This window comes from Ranitomeya imitator, chromosome 1 (genome assembly GCF_032444005.1).
Source record: "Ranitomeya imitator isolate aRanImi1 chromosome 1, aRanImi1.pri, whole genome shotgun sequence".
NCBI lineage: Eukaryota > Metazoa > Chordata > Amphibia > Anura > Dendrobatidae > Ranitomeya > Ranitomeya imitator.
Window position 1 is genome coordinate 22,233,163 of NC_091282.1, and position 18,902 is coordinate 22,252,064.

Sequence of the window (18,902 nt, forward strand, 5' to 3'; positions counted from 1 at the left end):
TGGGGGGTGCTGTATAGTGGGGGGTGCTGTGTGTAGTGGGGGGTGCTGTGTGTAGTGTGGGGTGCTGTGTAGTGGGGGGGTGCTGTGTAGTGGGGGGTGCTGTGTGTAGTGGGGGGTGCTGTGTAGTGGGGGGTGCTGTATAGTGGGGGGTGCTGTGTAGTAGGGGGGGGTGCTGTGTGTAGTGGGGGGTGCTGTGTAGTGGGGGGTGCTGTGTAGTGGGGGGGTGCTGTATAGTGGTGGGTGCTGTGTAGTGGGGGGTGCTGTGTAGTGGGGAGCTGTGTGTAGTGGGGGGGTGCTGTGTAGTGGGGGGTGCTGTGTGTAGTGGGGGGTGTTGTGTATAGTGGGGGGTGTTGTGTATAGTGGGGGGTGCTGTGTATAGTGGGGGGTGCTGTGTGTAGTGGGGGGGTGCTGTGTAGTGGGGGGTGCTGTGTGTAGTGGGGGGGTGCTGTGTAGTGGGGGGTGCTGTGTGTAGTGGGGGGTGCTGTGTGTAGTGGGGGGTGCTGTGTGTAGTGGGGGGTGCTGTGTGTAGTGGGGGGTGCTGTGTGTAGTGGGAGGGTGCTGAGTAGTGGGGGGGTGCTGTGTAGTGGGGGGGTGCTGTGTAGTGGGGGGGTGCTGTATAGTGGGGGGGTGCTGTGTATGGCAGACGCGGTACTGAATAAGGAACGCGTCTCTGACTGGGGAGCACATAGAGAGCTGCACGTAAAGGTGGTCTGTGCCAGTTCCCCCCTAGCATCACTCCCCCCTTAGTGATGCACTGATTGGAAGACCCCCAGCCGGCCAGTGGGCACTAGAGGGGAGGGGTCCTACGGCCACTCCTACAGGGGTTAAATCCAGGTGTCCGGTCGAGAACTTTCTCTTTCACTCCCGGCAGGACACCTGGAAGCTTTTGTCCCTGCAGTCGTGATGTCGGACCCCCTGATTGAGGCCTTACAGAAGAGAGCGGCACAGAGAGGTGAGAACTGGCTTTGGTCCGTTTTTTCCGACATCAGGGCTCAGCTTTCTGTGCCCTCTCCCGACCCCCTGCTCACACCCCCCTTATCTGGTCCGGCCTCGTCCTCCCTCACGCCTGCGCCCCCGGGGCCCCTTATGGCAAGCTCACCTTTCACGCCAGCTGGGGGCCGTCCCGTGCAGCGTTCATGCGGTCCAGGGTATGATTTGGTGCTGCCCCTCTCTTCCACCCTACGGGCTGAGGGTATCACAGCCGCAGACGTTGGGAGGGCCTCCAGGAAGCGGCGGGGGAGGGCCGGGTGCCGCACACAGCGCAAACGAAGGGTAGTCCCCCCGGGCGTCGCGGGCCGCGCCGTGCAGCTGACAGGGTCGCCTCCTCCCCCTGTGCCTCTGGTGGCCGGTGGTGAGCTGGCTAGCGGCGCCAGGCGGCGTGAGGCTTCGCCTCCTTCCCTGGCCGTTCCGGCGGGTACCGCGGCTGTGCGGGGGGGAAGGCGGTCTGCCCGCCTACCCCGCGCCCCGGAGCGGCTCCAGGTCGGTGAAGGGGCGGCCTCGCCGCCTCGCAGCGGCCGGCGTCCTCGGGCACCGCTTGCTGCATCGGTCCGGCGCTCGGTGGAAGCTCCGCCCACCGACTTCCTGCCTCCGCCCGCCCACTTCCGGTCGCCTCATTTCAACAGCGCTGGTTACAGCGCCGGACAGTCCTCTGTTACCTTCCCTGCGGGCATATATATGCCGCCCGCAGGGGGTAACCTGGAGGCTTCCAATAGCGCCCCACGGTCCCCAGAGCGCGCTGATCGGTCAAACCAGACCGATCAGCGCGCTGATTTCTCTCCAGGTCTGACCTCCTGCTCACCCCCGGCAGACGCCGCACTGATGCCTGCTCGGGGGTATCAGGGGTCAGGACGAAGCGGTTACAGCGCGGCTGAAGAGCGCATTGTTCGGTCCCATAGGACCGAGCAGGGCGCTCAACAGCTGCACAACGGGAATCACTTCGAAATATCAATAAACGCACCAAGCATGGACATATTTACACCTCCCCCCATTGCCCAATTTCCTAATAAAAATTATCCGTCAACCGCCGCCCCATTAAATCCCAGCAACGAGGATGAATACAGTTACCGCCTGACTCCCCCCCCTTCTAAGTAGCACAACAGGACCGGATACCTCCAATATTCACCCCCCATAATACCGCTAGAACCCCCCCCATTACACCGCTGAGCAACGGCGGACGAAGGCGTAGACGCCGCACGTCCTCCCAATCCTCATCAGATAACTCCCATCACCATTCCCGCTACCCCTCTAAACGCCCCTCCCGTCACCGTCGCAGACGCAGCTCCCATAGGAGCCGCCGCAGATCTCAGACAACAGCCAAGGGGTCCGATTTATCGCAGAGCCCGGACAGAAGTCGCGCACGTGGCAAATCATATAAATCGCGGGCACCCTCTAGGGCTTTCAGCCAGGGAGAACAATCCCCCGCGGCTTCCAGCCACAACAACCACCGCGCAGTCGCTGAAGACGGAGCCATCAATCCGCCACTATGTGGTAGTAATCGGGCTCCCGCGGCTTCCAGCCACAACAACCACCGCGCAGTCGCTGAAGACAGAGCCAACAATCCGCCACTACGTGGTTGTAATCGGGCTTCATCGCAAGATACTCAGCATCAATCCCTCGCTGTAGCGGGAGCCAGAGTTTCCCCGTCCTGCGACATCCCCCCGTCAACATCTGCGGGGGTTCCTCCAGGATCGGTGTACACTCGTCCAGAGTCACACAGCGGTGAGTGTACCAAGGATAGCGAGGAAACGTTACGCTACGGGGTTAATGTAAAGGAAATGGAGCTAACTTCAGCGTTAAAGGAGATAATCCTACAACTTTCACATTCGAGCGGTAAAGTGGTGAACAATTCAACAGCTAATCTACACAAAGACGCCTTCTTCTGCGGGATCAGCCCGCTAGGCGCTCATATAGATCTGGACACTAGACAGAAAATCTGGAACAACGATTATATTGATATTTGGTCGCTGTTATCAGCGGACCAGCAAACGGGGGATAGAGCTAACGATAGGGGTTTCGATAGGGGGAGATCGAAAATCGGTTTAACGATGAATAATTGGCTCCAGGTCAGAACTCGGTGGTCGTGCGAAAACCCGTGGCCTGCTGGCTATATAACGAGGGAAACTGCCGTTTCCACACATTATGCAAATTCAGACATGATTGCTCCGCTTGCGGGGGGGGACACCCAGCATCAAGGTGCACTCGTCAGGCATACAAAGGGACTACAAGGCAGAACCCCAGTGAGCGTAACCGCAATGTGCTGTGTGTAGTGGGGGGTGCTGTGTGTAGTGGGGGGTGCTGTGTGTAGTGGGAGGGTGCTGAGTAGTGGGGGGGTGCTGTGTAGTGGGGGGGTGCTGTGTAGTGGGGGGGTGCTGTATAGTGGGGGGGTGCTGTGTAGTGGGGGGTGCTGTGTAGTGGGGGGGTGCTGTGTAGTGGGGGGGTGCTGTGTAGTGGGGGGGTGCTGTGTAGTGGGGGGGTGCTGTATAGTGGGGGGGTGCTGTGTAGTGGGGGGTGCTGTGTAGTGGGGGGGTGCTGTGTAGTGGGGGGGTGCTGTGTAGTGGGGGGGTGCTGTGTGTAGTGGGGGGTGCTGTGTGTAGTGGGGGGTGCTGTGTAGTGGGGGGTGCTGTATAGTGGGGGGTGCTGTGTGTAGTGGGGGGTGCTGTGTGTAGTGTGGGGTGCTGTGTAGTGGGGGGTGCTGTGTAGTGGGGGGTGCTGTGTGTAGTGGGGGGTGCTGTGTAGTGGGGGGTGCTGTGTAGTGGGGGGTGCTGTGTAGTGGGGGGTGCTGTATAGTGGGGGGTGCTGTGTAGTAGGGGGGGGTGCTGTGTAGTGGGGGGTGCTGTGTAGTAGGGGGGGTGCTGTGTAGTGGGGGGGTGCTGTATAGTGGGGGGTGCTGTGTAGTGGGGGGTGCTGTGTGTAGTGGGGAGCTGTGTGTAGTGGGGGGGTGCTGTGTAGTGGGGGGTGCTGTGTGTAGTGGGGGGTGCTGTGTATAGTGGGGGGTGCTGTGTGTAGTGGGGGGTGCTGTGTGTAGTGGGGGGTGCTGTGTGTAGTGGGGGGGTGCTGTGTAGTGGGGGGGGGTGCTGTGTAGTGGGGGGGGGTGCTGTGTAGTGGGGGGGTGCTGTGTGTAGTGGGGGGCGCTGTGTGTAGTGGGGGGCGCTGTGTGTAGTGGGGGGTGCTGTGTAGTGGGGGGTGCTGTGTGTAGTGGGGGGTGCTGTGTGTAGTGGGGGGTGCTGTGTGTAGTGTGGGGTGCTGTGTAGTGGGGGGTGCTGTGTGTAGTGGGGGGTGCTGTGTAGTGGGGGGTGCTGTGTAGTGGGGGGTGCTGTGTAGAGGGGGGTGCTGTGTAGTGGGGGGTGCTGTATAGTGGGGGGTGCTGTGTAGTAGGGGGGGTGCTGTGTGTAGTGGGGGGTGCTGTGTAGTAGGGGGGGTGCTGTGTGTAGTGGGGGGTGCTGTGTAGTAGGGGGTGCTGTGTAGTAGGGGGGGTGCTGTGTGTAGTGGGGGGTGCTGTGTAGTGGGGGGGTGCTGTATAGTGGGGGGTGCTGTGTAGTGGGGGGTGCTGTGTAGTGGGGAGCTGTGTGTAGTGGGGGGGTGCTGTGTAGTGGGGGGTGCTGTGTAGTGGGGGGTGCTGTGTAGTGGGGGGGTGCTGTGTGTAGTGGGGGGGTGCTGTGTGTAGTGGGGGATGCTGTGTAGTGGGGGGTGCTGTGTAGTGGGGGGGTGCTGTATAGTGGGGGGTGCTGTGTAGTGGGGAGCTGTGTGTAGTGGGGGGGTGCTGTGTAGTGGGGGGTGCTGTGTGTAGTGGGGGGTGTTGTGTATAGTGGGGGGTGTTGTGTATAGTGGGGGGTGCTGTGTGTAGTGGGGGGGTGCTGTGTGTAGTGGGGGGGTGCTGTGTAGTGGGGGGGTGCTGTGTAGTGGGGGGTGCTGTGTAGTGGGGGGGTGGGGTATAGTGGGGGGTGCTGTGTGTAGTGGGGGGTGCTGTGTGTAGTGGGGGGTGCTGTGTAGTGGGGGGTGCTGTGTGTAGTGGGGGGTGCTGTGTGTAGTGGGGGGTGCTGTGTATGGTGGGGGGTGCTGTGTGTAGCGGGGGGGTGCTGTGTGTAGTGGGGGGTGCTGTGTGTAGCGGGGGGGGGGGGGTGCCGTGTGTAGTGGGGGGAGCTGTGTATGGTGGAAGGTGCTGTGTGTAGTGGGGGGTGCTGTGTAGTGGGGGGTGCTGTGTAGTGGGGGGTGCTGTGTGTAGTGGGGGGTGTTGTGTATAGTGGGGGGTGCTGTGTATAGTGGGGGGTGCTGTGTATAGTGGGGGGTGTTGTGTATAGTGGGGGGTGCTGTGTATAGTGGGGGTGCTGTGTGTAGTGGGGGGTGCTGTGTGTAGTGGGAGGGTGCTGAGTAGTGGGGGGTGCTGTGTAGTGGGGGGTGCTGTGTAGTGGGGGGGGTGCTGTGTAGTGGGGGGTGCTGTGTAGTGGGGGTGCTGTATAGTGGGGGGTGCTGTGTAGTAGGGGGGGTGCTGTGTGTAGTGGGGGGTGCTGTGTAGTGGGGGGGTGCTGTGTAGTGGGGGGTGCTGTGTAGTGGGGAGCTGTGTGTAGTGGGGGGGTGCTGTGTAGTGGGGGGTGCTGTGTGTAGTGGGGGGTGCTGTGTGTAGTGGGGGTGCTGTGTAGTGGGGGGTGCTGTGTGTAGTGGGGGGGGTGCTGTGTAGTGGGGGGTGCTGTGTAGTGGGGGGTGCTGTGTGTAGTGGGGGTGCTGTGTGTAGTGGGGGGTGCTGTGTGTAGTGGGGGGTGCTGTGTAGTAGGGGGGGTGCTGTGTAGTAGGGGGGGTGCTGTATAGTGGGGGGGTGCTGTATAGTGGGGGGGTGCTGTGTGTAGTGGGGGGGTGCTGTATAGTGGGGGGTGCTGTGTAGTGGGGGGGTGCTGTGTGTAGTGGGGGGGTGTTGTGTAGTGGGGGGGTGCTGTATAGTGGGGGGTGCTGTGTAGTGGGGAGCTGTGTGTAGTGGGGGGGTGCTGTGTAGTGGGGGGTGCTGTGTGTAGTGGGGGGTGCTGTGTAGTAGGGGGGGGTGCTGTGTGTAGTGGGGGGTGCTGTGTAGTGGGGGGTGCTGTATAGTGGGGTGTCCTGTGTGTAGTGGGGGGTGCTGTGTGTAGTGGGGGGTGCTGTGTAGTAGGGGGGGTGCTGTGTAGTGGGGGGGGGGTGCTGTGTGTAGTGGGGGGTGCTGTGTAGTGGGGGGTGCTGTGTAGTAGGGGGGGTGCTGTGTAGTGGGGGGGTGCTGTGTGTAGTGGGGGTTGCTGTGTAGTAGGGGGGGTGCTGTGTGTAGTGGGGGGTGCTGTGTAGTGGGGGGGTGCTGTATAGTGGGGGGTGCTGTGTAGTGGGGGGTGCTGTGTAGTGGGGGGGTGCTGTATAGTGGGGGGTGCTGTGTAGTGGGGGGTGCTGTGTAGTGGGGGGGTGCTGTATAGTGGGGGGTGCTGTGTAGTGGGGTGTCCTGTGTGTAGTGGGGTGTCCTGTGTGTAGTGGGGGGTGCTGTGTAGTGGGGGGTGCTGTGTAGTAGTGGGGGGTGCTGTGTGTAGTGGGGGGTGCTGTGTAGTGGGGTGGTGCTGTATAGTGGGGGGTGCTGTGTAGTGGGGGGGTGCTGTATAGTGGGGGGTGCTGTGTAGTAGTGGGGGGTGCTGTGTGTAGTGGGGGGTGCTGTGTAGTGGGGGGGTGCTGTATAGTGGGGGGTGCTATGTAGTGGGGGGGTGCTGTATAGTGGGGGGTGCTGTGTGTAGTGGGGAGCTGTGTGTAGTGGGGGGGTGCTGTGTAGTGGGGGGTGCTGTGTGTAGTGGGGGGTGCTGTGTAGTAGGGGGGGTGCTGTGTGTAGTGGGGGGTGCTGTGTAGTGGGGGGTGCTGTGTAGTGGGGTGTCCTGTGTGTAGTGGGGGGTGCTGTGTAGTAGGGGGGGTGCTGTGTAGTGGGGGGTGCTGTGTAGTAGTGGGGGGTGCTGTGTAGTAGGGGGGGTGCTGTGTAGTAGGGGGGGTGCTGTGTAGTAGGGGGGGGTGCTGTGTGTAGTGGGGGGTGCTGTGTAGTGTGGGTGTGCTGTATAGTGGGGGGTGCTGTATAGTGGGGGGTGCTGTGTAGTGGGGGGTGCTGTGTAGTGGGGGGGTGCTGTATAGTGGGGGGTGCTGTGTAGTGGGGGGTGCTGTGTAGTGGGGGGTGCTGTGTAGTGGGGTGTCCTGTGTGTAGTGGGGGGTGCTGTGTAGTGGGGTGTCCTGTGTGTAGTGGGGGGTGCTGTGTGTAGTGGGGGGTGCTGTGTAGTAGGGGGGGTGCTGTGTAGTGGGGGGTGCTGTGTAGTAGTGGGGGGTGCTGTGTGTAGTGGGGGGTGCTGTGTAGTGGGGGGGTGCTGTATAGTGGGGGGTGCTGTGTAGTGGGGTGTCCTGTGTGTAGTGGGGGGTGCTGTGTGTAGTGGGGGGTGCTGTGTAGTGGGGGGGGGGGTGCTGTGTAGTGGGGGGTGCTGTGTAGTAGGGGGGGGTGCTGTGTGTAGTGGGGGGTGCTATGTAGTGGGGGGGTGCTGTATAGTGGGGGGTGCTGTGTAGTGGGGGGGTGCTGTATAGTGGGGGGTGCTGTGTAGTGGGGTGTCCTGTGTGTAGTGGGGGGTGCTGTGTGTAGTGGGGGGTGCTGTGTAGTAGGGGGGGGTGCTGTGTGTAGTGGGGGGGTGCTGTGTAGTAGGGGGGGGGTGCTGTGTAGTGGGGGGGTGCTGTGTAGTGGGGGGGGGTGCTGTGTGTAGTGGGGGGTGCTGTGTGTAGTGGGGGGTGCTGTGTAGTAGTGGGGGGTGCTGTGTGTAGTGGGGGGTGCTGTGTAGTGGGGGGGTGCTGTATAGTGGGGGGTGCTGTGTAGTGGGGTGTCCTGTGTGTAGTGGGGGGTGCTGTGTGTAGTGGGGGGTGCTGTGTAGTGGGGGGGTGCTGTGTAGTGGGGGGTGCTGTGTAGTAGGGGGGGTGCTGTGTGTAGTGGGGGGTGCTATGTAGTGGGGGGGTGCTGTATAGTGGGGGGTGCTGTGTAGTGGGGGGGTGCTGTATAGTGGGGGGTGCTGTGTAGTGGGGTGTCCTGTGTGTAGTGGGGGGTGCTGTGTGTAGTGGGGGTGCTGTGTAGTGGGGGGGGGTGCTGTGTGTAGTGGGGGGGTGCTGTGTAGTAGGGGGGGGTGCTGTGTAGTGGGGGGGTGCTGTGTAGTGGGGTGTCATGTGTGTAGTGGGGGGTGTGTGTAGTGGGGGGTGCTGTGTGTAGTGGGGGGTGCTGTGTGTAGTGGGGGGGTGCTGTGTAGTAGTGGGGGGGTGCTGTGTAGTAGGGGGGGGTGCTGTGTGTAGTGGGGGGGTGCTGTGTAGTGGGGTGTCCTGTGTGTAGTGGGGGGTGCTGTGTGTAGTGGGGGGGCTGTGTGTAGTGGGGGGGTGCTGTGTAGTGGGGGGTGCTGTGTGTAGTGGGGGGGTGCTGTGTAGTGGGGGGGTGCTGTGTGTAGTGGGGGGGTGCTGTGTAGTGGCGGGTGCTGTGTGTAGTGGGGGGGTGCTGTGTAGTAGTGGGGGGGTGCTGTGTGTAGTGGGGGGTGCTGTGTGTAGTGGGGGGTGCTGTGTAGTAGGGGGGGGTGCTGTGTGTAGTGGGGGGGTGCTGTGTAGTGGGGTGTCCTGTGTGTAGTGGGGGGTGCTGTGTGCAGTGGGGGGTGCTGTGTGCAGTGGGGGGGTGCTGTGTGTAGTGGGGGGTGCTGTGTAGTAGGGGGGGGTGCTGTGTGTAGTGGGGGGGTGCTGTGTAGTGGGGTGTCCTGTGTGTAGTGGGGGGTGCTGTGTGTAGTGGGGGGTGCTGTGTGTAGTGGGGGGTGCTGTGTGTAGTGGGGGGGTGCTGTGTAGTAGGGGGGGGTGCTGTGTAGTGGGGGGTGCTGTGTGTAGTGGGGGGTGCTGTGTAGTAGGGGGGGTGCTGTGTAGTGGGGGGGGTGCTGTATAGTGGGGGGTGCTGTGTAGTGGGGAGCTGTGTGTAGTGGGGGGGTGCTGTGTAGTGGGGGGTGCTGTGTGTAGTGGGGGGTGTTGTGTATAGTGGGGGGTGCTGTGTATAGTGGGGGGTGCTGTGTGTAGTGGGGGGGTGCTGTGTAGTGGGGGGGTGCTGTGTAGTGGGGGGGTGCTGTGTAGTGGGGGGGTGCTGTGTGTAGTGGGGGGTGCTGTGTGTAGTGGGGGGTGCTGTGTAGTGGGGGGTGCTGTGTAGTGGGGGGTGCTGTGTGTAGTGGGGGGTGCTGTGTAGTGGGGGTGCTGTGTAGTGGGGGGTGCTGTGTAGTGGGGGGTGCTGTGTGTAGTGGGGGGTGCTGTGTAGTAGGGGGGGTGCTGTGTGTAGTGGGGGGTGCTGTGTAGTGGGGGGTGCTGTGTAGTAGGGGGGTGCTGTGTGTAGTGGGGGGGTGCTGTATAGTGGGGGGTGCTGTGTAGTGGGGGGGTGCTGTATAGTGGGGGGTGCTGTGTAGTGGGGGGTGCTGTGTAGTGGGGAGCTGTGTGTAGTGGGGGGGGTGCTGTGTAGTGGGGGGTGCTGTGTAGTGGGGGGTGCTGTGTAGTGGGGGGTGCTGTGTAGTTGGGGGGGTGCTGTGTAGTGGGGGGGTGCTGTGTGTAGTGGGGGGGTGCTGTGTGTAGTGGGGGGTGCTGTGTGTAGTGGGGGGTGCTGTGTAGTGGGGGGTGCTGTGTAGTAGGGGGGGGTGCTGTGTGTAGTGGGGGGTGCTGTGTAGTGGGGGGGTGCTGTATAGTGGGGGGTGCTGTGTAGTGGGGAGCTGTGTGTAGTGGGGGGTGCTGTGTGTAGTGGGGGGTGTTGTGTATAGTGGGGGGTGCTGTGTATAGTGGGGGGTGCTGTGTATAGTGGGGGGTGCTGTGTGTAGTGGGGGGGTGCTGTGTAGTGGGGGGGTGCTGTATAGTGGGGGGTGCTGTGTGTAGTGGGGGGTGCTGTGTGTAGTGGGGGTGCTGTGTAGTGGGGGGTGCTGTGTGTAATGGGGGGGTGCTGTGTATAGTGGGGGGTGCTGTGTGTAGTGGGGGGTGCTGTGTGTAGTGGGGGGTGCTGTGTATAGTGGGGGGGGTGCTGTGTATAGTGGGGGGGTGCTGTGTAGTAGGGGGGGGTGCTGTGTGTAGTGGGGGGGGTTGCTGTGTAGTGGGGGGTGCTGTTAGGGCAGTGAGAATCTGGAATTGCTTGCCTGAGGAGGTGGTGATGGCGAACTCAGTCGAGGGGTTCAAGAGAGGCCTGGATGTCTTCCTGGAGCAGAACAATATTGTATCATACAATTATTAGGTTCTGTAGAAGGACGTAGATCTGGGGATTTATTATAATGGAATATAGGCTGAACTGGATGGACAAATGTCTTTTTTCGGCCTTACTAACTATGTGTGTAGTGGGGGGGTGCTGTGTAGTGGGGGGTGCTGTGTGTAGGGGGGGTGTCCTGTGTGTAGTGGGGTGTCCTGTGTGTAGTGGGGGGTGCTGTGTATAGTGGGGGGGGTGCTGTGTATAGTGGGGGGGTGCTGTGTATAGTGGGGGGGTGCTGTGTAGTAGGGGGGGTGCTGTGTAGTAGGGGGGGTGCTGTGTGTAGTGGGGGGTGCTGTGTAGTGGGGGGGTGCTGTGTGTAGTGGGGGGTGCTGTGTATAGTGGGGGGTGCTGTGTATAGTGGGGGGGTGCTGTGTAGTAGGGGGGGTGCTGTGTAGTAGGGGGGGTGCTGTGTATAGTGGGGGGTGCTGTGTAGTAGGGGGGGTGCTGTGTGTAGGGGGGGTGTCCTGTGTGTAGTGGGGTGTCCTGTGTGTAGTGGGGGGTGCTGTGTATAGTGGGGGGGTGCTGTGTGTAGTGGGGGGGTGCTGTGTAGTAGGGGGGGTGCTGTGTAGTAGGGGGGGTGCTGTGTGTAGTGGGGGGTGCTGTGTAGTGGGGGGGTGCTGTGTGTAGTGGGGGGGTGCTGTGTAGTAGGGGGGGTGCTGTGTAGTAGGGGGGGTGCTGTGTAGTAGGGGGGGGTGCTGTGTAGTAGGGGGGGGTGCTGTGTAGTAGGGGGGGTGCTGTGTGTAGTGGGGGGGTGCTGTGTAGTAGGGGGGGTGCTGTGTGTAGTGGGGGGTGCTGTGTGTAGTGGGGGGGTGCTGTGTGTAGTGGGGGGGTGCTGTGTAGTGGGGGGGGGTACTGTGTAGTAGGGGGGGTGCTGTGTGTAGTGGGGGGGTGCTGTGTAGTAGGGGGGGTGCTGTGTGTAGTGGGGGGGTGCTGTGTAGTAGGGGGGTGCTGTGTAGTAGGGGGGGTGCTGTGTGTAGTGAGGGGGTGCTGTGTAGTAGGGGGGGTGTCCTGTGTGTAGTGGGGGGGTGCTGTGTAGTGGGGGGTGCTGTGTATAGTGGGGGGGTGCTGTGTGTAGTGGGGGGTGCTGTGTAGTGGGGGGTGCTGTGTATAGTGGGGGGGTGCTGTGTGTAGTGGGGGGGTGCTGTGTAGTAGGGGGGGTGTCCTGTGTGTAGTGGGGGGTGCTGTGTAGTGGGGGGTGCTGTGTATAGTGGGGGGGTGCTGTGTGTAGTAGGGGGGGTGCTGTGTGTAGTGGGGGGGTGCTGTGTAGTAGGGGGGGTGCTGTGTGTAGTGGGGGGGGGTGCTGTGTAGTGGGGGGTGCTGTGTATAGTGGGGGGTGCTGTGTAGTGGGGGGTGCTGTGTATAGTGGGGGGGTGCTGTGTGTAGTGGGGGGTGCTGTGTAGTGGGGGGGTGCTGTGTATAGTGGGGGGGTGCTGTGTGTAGTGGGGGGTGCTGTGTGTAGTGGGGGGGTGCTGTGTAGTGGGGGGTGCTGTGTAGTGGGGGGGGTGCTGTGTGTAGTGGGGTGTCCTGTGTAGTAGGGGGGGTGCTGTGTGTAGTAGGGGGGGGGGGTGCTGTGTATAGTGGGGGGGTGCTGTGTAGTGGGGGGTGCTGTGTGTAGTAGGGGGGGTGCTGTGTAGTAGGGGGGGTGCTGTGTATAGTGGGGGGGTGCTGTGTAGTAGGGGGGGGTGCTGTGTGTAGTGGGGGGGTGCTGTGTATAGTGGGGGGGTGCTGTGTGTAGTGGGGGGGTGCTGTGTAGTGGGGGGTGCTGTGTAGTAGGGGGGGTGCTGTGTGTAGTGGGGTGTCCTGTGTAGTACGGGGGGTGCTGTGTGTAGTAGGGGGGGGGGGGGTGCTGTGTATAGTGGGGGGGTGCTGTGTAGTGGGGGGTGCTGTGTGTAGTGGGGGGGTGCTGTGTAGTGGGGGGGGTGCTGTGTAGTAGGGGGGTGCTGTGTAGTAGGGGGGGTGCTGTGTAGTAGGGGGGGTGCTGTGTATAGTGGGGGGGTGCTGTGTGTAGTGGGGGGGTGCTGTGTAGTGGGGGGTGCTGTGTAGTAGGGGGGGTGCTGTGTGTAGTAGGGGGGGGGGTGCTGTGTAGTGGGGGGTGCTGTGTGTAGTGGGGGGGTGCTGTGTAGTAGGGGGGTGCTGTGTAGTAGGGGGGTTGCTGTGTAGTAGGGGGGGTGCTGTGTATAGTGGGGGGGTGCTGTGTAGTAGGGGGGGTGCTGTGTAGTAGGGGGGGGGTGCTGTGTATAGTGGGGGGGTGCTGTGTAGTGGGGGGTGCTGTGTGTAGTAGGGGGGGTGCTGTGTGTAGTGGGGTGTCCTGTGTAGTACGGGGGGTGCTGTGTGTAGTAGGGGGGGGGTGCTGTGTATAGTGGGGGGGTGCTGTGTAGTGGGGGGTGCTGTGTGTAGTGGGGGGGTGCTGTGTAGTGGGGGGGGTGCTGTGTAGTAGGGGGGTGCTGTGTAGTAGGGGGGGTGCTGTGTAGTAGGGGGGGTGCTGTGTGTAGTACGGGGGGTGCTGTGTGTAGTAGGGGGGGGGGGTGCTGTGTATAGTGGGGGGGTGCTGTGTAGTGGGGGGTGCTGTGTGTAGTGGGGGGGTGCTGTGTAGTGGGGGGGGTGCTGTGTAGTAGGGGGGTGCTGTGTAGTGGGGGGGGTGCTGTGTAGTAGGGGGGGTGCTGTGTGTAGTAGGGGGGGTGCTGTGTAGTAGGGGGGGTGCTGTGTAGTAGGGGGGGGTGCTGTGTAGTAGGGGGGGGTGCTGTGTGTAGTAGGGGGGGTGCTGTGTAGTAGGGGGGGGTGCTGTGTATAGTGGGGGGGTGCTGTGTAGTAGGGGGGGTGCTGTGTGTAGTGGGGGGTGCTGTGTGTAGTGGGGGGTGCTGTGTGTAGTAGGGGGGGTGCTGTGTAGTGGGGGGTGCTGTGTGTAGTAGGGGGGGTGATGTGTAGTAGGGGGGGTGCTGTGTGTAGTGGGGGGGTGCTGTGTATAGTGGGGGGGTGCTGTGTGTAGTGGGGGGGTGCTGTGTAGTGGGGGGTGCTGTGTAGTAGGGGGGGTGCTGTGTGTAGTGGGGTGTCCTGTGTAGTACGGGGGGTGCTGTGTGTAGTAGGGGGGGGGGGGTGCTGTGTATAGTGGGGGGGTGCTGTGTAGTGGGGGGTGCTGTGTGTAGTGGGGGGGTGCTGTGTAGTGGGGGGGGGTGCTGTGTAGTAGGGGGGTGCTGTGTAGTAGGGGGGGTGCTGTGTAGTAGGGGGGGTGCTGTGTATAGTGGGGGGGTGCTGTGTGTAGTGGGGGGGTGCTGTGTAGTGGGGGGTGCTGTGTAGTAGGGGGGGTGCTGTGTGTAGTAGGGGGGGGTGCTGTGTATAGTGGGGGGGTGCTGTGTAGTGGGGGGTGCTGTGTGTAGTGGGGGGGTGCTGTGTAGTAGGGGGGTGCTGTGTAGTAGGGGGGTTGCTGTGTAGTAGGGGGGGTGCTGTGTATAGTGGGCGGTGCTGTGTAGTAGGGGGGGGTGCTGTGTAGTAGGGGGGGTGCTGTGTATAGTGGGCGGTGCTGTGTAGTAGGGGGGGTGCTGTGTAGTAGGGGGGGGGTGCTGTGTATAGTGGGGGGGGTGCTGTGTAGTGGGGGGTGCTGTGTGTAGTAGGGGGGGGTGCTGTGTGTAGTGGGGTGTCCTGTGTAGTACGGGGGGTGCTGTGTGTAGTAGGGGGGGGGGGGGGTGCTGTGTATAGTGGGGGGGTGCTGTGTAGTGGGGGGTGCTGTGTGTAGTGGGGGGGTGCTGTGTAGTGGGGGGGGTGCTGTGTAGTAGGGGGGTGCTGTGTAGTAGGGGGGGTGCTGTGTAGTAGGGGGGGGTGCTGTGTGTAGTACGGGGGGTGCTGTGTGTAGTAGGGGGGGGGGGTGCTGTGTATAGTGGGGGGGTGCTGTGTAGTGGGGGGTGCTGTGTGTAGTGGGGGGGTGCTGTGTAGTGGGGGGGGTGCTGTGTAGTAGGGGGGTGCTGTGTAGTAGGGGGGGGTGCTGTGTAGTAGGGGGGGGTGCTGTGTGTAGTAGGGGGGGTGCTGTGTAGTAGGGGGGGTGCTGTGTAGTAGGGGGGGGTGCTGTGTAGTGGGGGGGGTGCTGTGTGTAGTAGGGGGGGTGCTGTGTAGTAGGGGGGGGTGCTGTGTATAGTGGGGGGGTGCTGTGTAGTAGGGGGGGTGCTGTGTGTAGTGGGGGGTGCTGTGTGTAGTAGGGGGGTGCTGTGTGTAGTAGGGGGGGTGCTGTGTAGTGGGGGGTGCTGTGTGTAGTAGGGGGGGTGATGTGTAGTGGGGGGGGGTGCTGTGTAGTAGGGGGGGTGCTGTGTAGTAGGGGGGGTGCTGTGTAGTAGGGGGGGTGCTGTGTAGTAGGGGGGGTGCTGTGTGTAGTGGGGGGTGCTGTGTAGTAGGGGGGTGCTGTGTGTAGTGGGGGGGTGCTGTGTAGTAGGGGGGGTGCTGTGTGTAGTGGGGGGTGCTGTGTGTAGTGGGGGGTGCTGTGTGTAGTGGGGGGGTGCTGTGTAGTGGGGGGGTGCTGTGTAGTAGGGGGGGTGCTGTGTAGTGGGGGGGGTGCTGTGTAGTGGGGGGTGCTGTGTGTAGTGGGGGGGTGCTGTGTAGTGGGGGGGTGCTGTGTAGTAGGGGGGGTGCTGTGTGTAGTGGGGGGGGGGGTGCTGTGTATAGTGGGGGGTGCTGTGTGTAGTGGGGTGCTGTGTGTAGTAGGGGGGGTGCTGTGTATAGTGGGGGGTGCTGTGTGTAGTGGGGGGGTGCTGTGTATAGTGGGGGGGTGCTGTGTAGTGGGGGGGTGCTGTGTAGTGGGGGGTGCTGTGTAGTAGGGGGGGTGCTGTGTGTAGTGGGGGGGTGCTGTGTAGTGGGGGGGTGCTGTGTAGTAGGGGGGGTGCTGTGTGTAGTGGGGGGGGGTGCTGTGTATAGTGGGGGGTGCTGTGTGTAGTGGGGTGCTGTGTGTAGTAGGGGGGGTGCTGTGTGTAGTAGGGGGGGTGCTGTGTGTAGTGGGGGGGGGGGGGGGTGCTGTGTGTAGTGGGGGGGGGGTGCTGTGTGTAGTGGGGGGGTGCTGTGTGTAGTGGGGGGGTGCTGTGTAGTGGGGGGGGTGCTGTGTAGTAGGGGGAGGTGCTGTGTGTAGTGGGGGGGTGCTGTGTATAGTGGGGGGGTGCTGTGTATAGTGGGGGGGTGCTGTGTAGTGGGGGGGGTGCTGTGTAGTAGGGGGAGGTGCTGTGTGTAGTGGGGGGGTGCTGTGTATAGTGGGGGGGTGCTGTGTAGTGGGGGGGGTGCTGTGTAGTAGGGGGGGTGCTGTGTGTAGTGGGGGGGTGCTGTGTATAGTGGGGGGGTGCTGTGTAGTGGGGGGGGTGCTGTGTAGTAGGGGGAGGTGCTGTGTAGTAGGGAGGTGCTGTGTGTAGTGGGGGGGTGCTGTGTATAGTGGGGGGGTGCTGTGTAGTGGGGGGGGTGCTGTGTAGTAGGGGGAGGTGCTGTGTAGTAGGGAGGTGCTGTGTGTAGTGGGGGGGTGCTGTGTATAGTGGGGGGGTGCTGTGTGTACTGGGGGGTGTTAGGAGAATCTCTCCCTCCATATCTTCCTCCAGGACCAGGCGGTGGTGAGATCTTACAGACTGCTGCGCCCTTCTCGGCAGATACATAACAGCCATGCAGACATAATAGACAGATTACACGACATTCCGCGGGATATATCACAATATAACATCACATATCACGATATAACGAGGATCTCTCACCTGAAGCCGCTGCGCTGCTGGCCGGAAGTTGATCCCTGGTTGCTAGGATACAGCCAGCCTTAGCTGTCGAGATGAAAAAGTAAGCGGTCTCGTGAGGGCGGGGCGATGATCACGTGATGTTGCATGTACATCCTGATTGGTGAGATAGCGGTTACCATGGACACGGCGTTATACGCTCGGTCTTCTTTCCCGTTCTCCCCAGTCCTCTCCTCTGACGGATCCGCGTGTCCGCTCCTCACCGCCGTATAACGGGGCAGCTGTGGATGGTGGAGAGCGGTGCTGAGAGGGAAGCATCTGCAGCCTGTGTGCGGGGAGGGGATGGCAGCAGTAGCCGGTGATCTGCGGCTGCTAACCATACACCTCTGTGTACAGCGCAGGGCGGACTGGCCATCTGGCAGGGCCGGTAAATACCCGGAGGGCCGCTCCGCCTGTGGCTGCAGTGTGTGCTGCACTGTTAGCGGTAGAGACCGAGCACAGAGCCACCGATTCCATCTCTTCCCTGCGGGCTTCCGCTTAGACTGTGACCGGCCAGACAGGGGCCATCTTGGCATTATTGCCCTGACTGGCTGTCACAATAGTGTATGAAATGTAATATGATTTTGAAGCTTTGCCTGTTAACACCCATGCTGTGGGCTAAACCCCCCCCTTTTCTGTGTGTTTCTGTGTGCTGAGATGTGTATGTGTAGATCCCAAAACACTCATTCCCTCCTACCAGAAGAATTTTATTGTGCTTGGAGCTGAAAGCCGATCTCCCTGCATTGCCCTCTCCCCCTCCCATCTAGAATCAGCTAGAATTGGTATAGAATTTCTCTAAAGACAGGAAATCCTTCGTTCCATTCTAATAAGATGTTGGGCCAACGATTTAGGCTAGGAAAATAAGTCCATTTTGCGAATCTCCATCGGCGGATCTGTCAGCCACTGTAAGCATGAGCCTCTAATTCCAACAGGTACAAAGTACGGATTTCTCCGAAACTGTGTGTCCCAACTAGCCCAAATTTGGTCTCGTTAGAAAGCCAATTTTAAAATAAGATGAATGCTGGGTGTGTTATGATTCTGACATGTTCGGGAACGAAAATACAAGAATTATAAGAATTGTTGGAGAAAACTGTACAGCTGAGGGGAGGGCGATGTTAACTCAACCCTTTTAGTGATGTCACGAAGCTGCAGTTTATAAGTCTCTACATTTAACCCAGCCTTCAGTCTTACCTGAGGAGCTCTTACTGCCAGCCCTGATGAACCGGGATATTTGGAGCTCCGCCCACTAGCCTGGTTTTGCCTGAAATGATCTGAGAACATGCGAGTTTTAGTTTTCTAATTTAATCCCGTTATTTTATAATTACTTTGTACATACTTTGTCTCATATTGCAACATCTTTATATGCCTTTTTATAAACACTGCCTTAATCTTTCGGAGTAAAATATTTAAATTACTAGTTTCGTTCTTCCTGCTCTAAAACGTACCCTAAGTCTTCTGAAGGGTATTACGCTACTGTTTTGGGTTGGCTTCAGACCCGTTTAATCGAAGCTGGTGGCAGAATACCTTGTCCTGTGCTTTTGGGAGTCGTTGTAGCGACGGTGGCATTATTGTTCCAGCCTGAGTGGGAGTAGTTATATCGCCTTGCTGCAGATAGCCAGTACATAGCAGGCAGCCTTTCTGGCGACTAATTACCCTAGGTGCAGTACCTAATCTGACCTGAGGGTAAGGGGGACGCCAGAGAGCTGCAAGTTTTCAAGCAGAACTGTAAAGTGGGATATACATAAATCCCTGCAGTTTGTGTTATATTGCAGAGCAGTGGGATAACTAAAATAAGCCCCTGCGGTAAACTAAGAGGTCAATAGACTTGTGTTTTCATCACAGTGTAGCAGTGGAGGGATAACTAAGATAAGCCCCCCTGCACATGTGATAGCCGTGTGTTGGCCTAAAGTCACTCCGATCCATGACGTAGGGGTGACAGTCACGGTGTGAATCGTGACAGAGGGAGAGGGGAGGTGGTGAAGTTAGATACGGAGCAGAAACGGGTGAAGACCAGGTCTAATGTGTGTCCGTCTGTGTGGGTGGCTGAGGAGGTCCACTGAGTAAGTCCAAAAGATGAAGTAAGGGACAGGAGTTTGGAGGCTGATGACTGGTGGGTGTCAATGGGGATGTTGAAGTCACCCATGATGATGGTGGGAATGTCAGCAGAGAGAAAGTGAAGGAACCAGGTGGAGAATTGGTCAATAAAGGCAGTGGCCAGGCCCAGAGGTCGGTATATGACGGCTATTTGGAGGTTGGAGGGAGAGTAGATGCGGACAGTGTGGACTTCAAAAGAGGGGAGGATAAGGGAGGGTAGACGTGGGATTGGGTTAAAGGTGCAGCTGGACGAAAGGAGAAGGCCCACTCCTCCACAGTGTTTGTTGCCAGGGCGAGTAGTATGGGTGAGGTGGATGCCGCCGTAACATAGTGCAGCAGGGGAGGCTGCGTCAGAGGGTGTCGACCATGTTTCGGTGATGCCCAGAAAGGAGGTAAAGAGGTTGTGAATCACATGGAGTTTATTGCCGATGGAGCGGGCATTCCATAGTGATCCAGAGAGAGGGAGCAGGGTGGTGGGCATCAAGGGCACAGATTTGAGGTGGGCAAAATTTCGGGTGTTTATATTGTATGATGAGGTTCTGCAGCAGCTGAGGTGTATGATGAGGTTCTGCAGCAGCTGAGGTGTGTTACAGTCGTTCCACCTCTCGTGTCTCCCCTTTTCCTCATAGTTTGTAAGCTTGCGAGCAGGGCCCTCATTCCTCCTGGTATCTGTATTGAACTATATTTCTGTTATGCTGTAATGTCTATTGTCTGTACAATTCCCGTCTATAATTTGTAAAGCGCTGCGGAATATGTTGGCGCTATATAAATAAAAATTATTATTATATTTTATTATTCTCTGCCTCCTGTGTTCTCTCCCTGCTGCTGTCAGTGTTGGG

At 60.1% G+C, this 18,902-nt stretch overlaps 1 protein-coding gene across 1 annotated transcript in view; it reads right to left on the reverse strand.

Moving 5' to 3' along the window:
• DNAI1 (dynein axonemal intermediate chain 1) overlaps window positions 1–15,994 on the reverse strand; it is a 252,883-nt gene extending 236,889 nt beyond the window's left edge. The window contains exon 1 of the mRNA XM_069745862.1: window positions 15,955–15,994. The gene's annotated coding sequence lies outside the window, so the exon portion shown is untranslated. The remainder of the gene's footprint in view (window positions 1–15,954) is intronic.
• Between the last annotated feature and the right edge of the window lie 2,908 nt (window positions 15,995–18,902).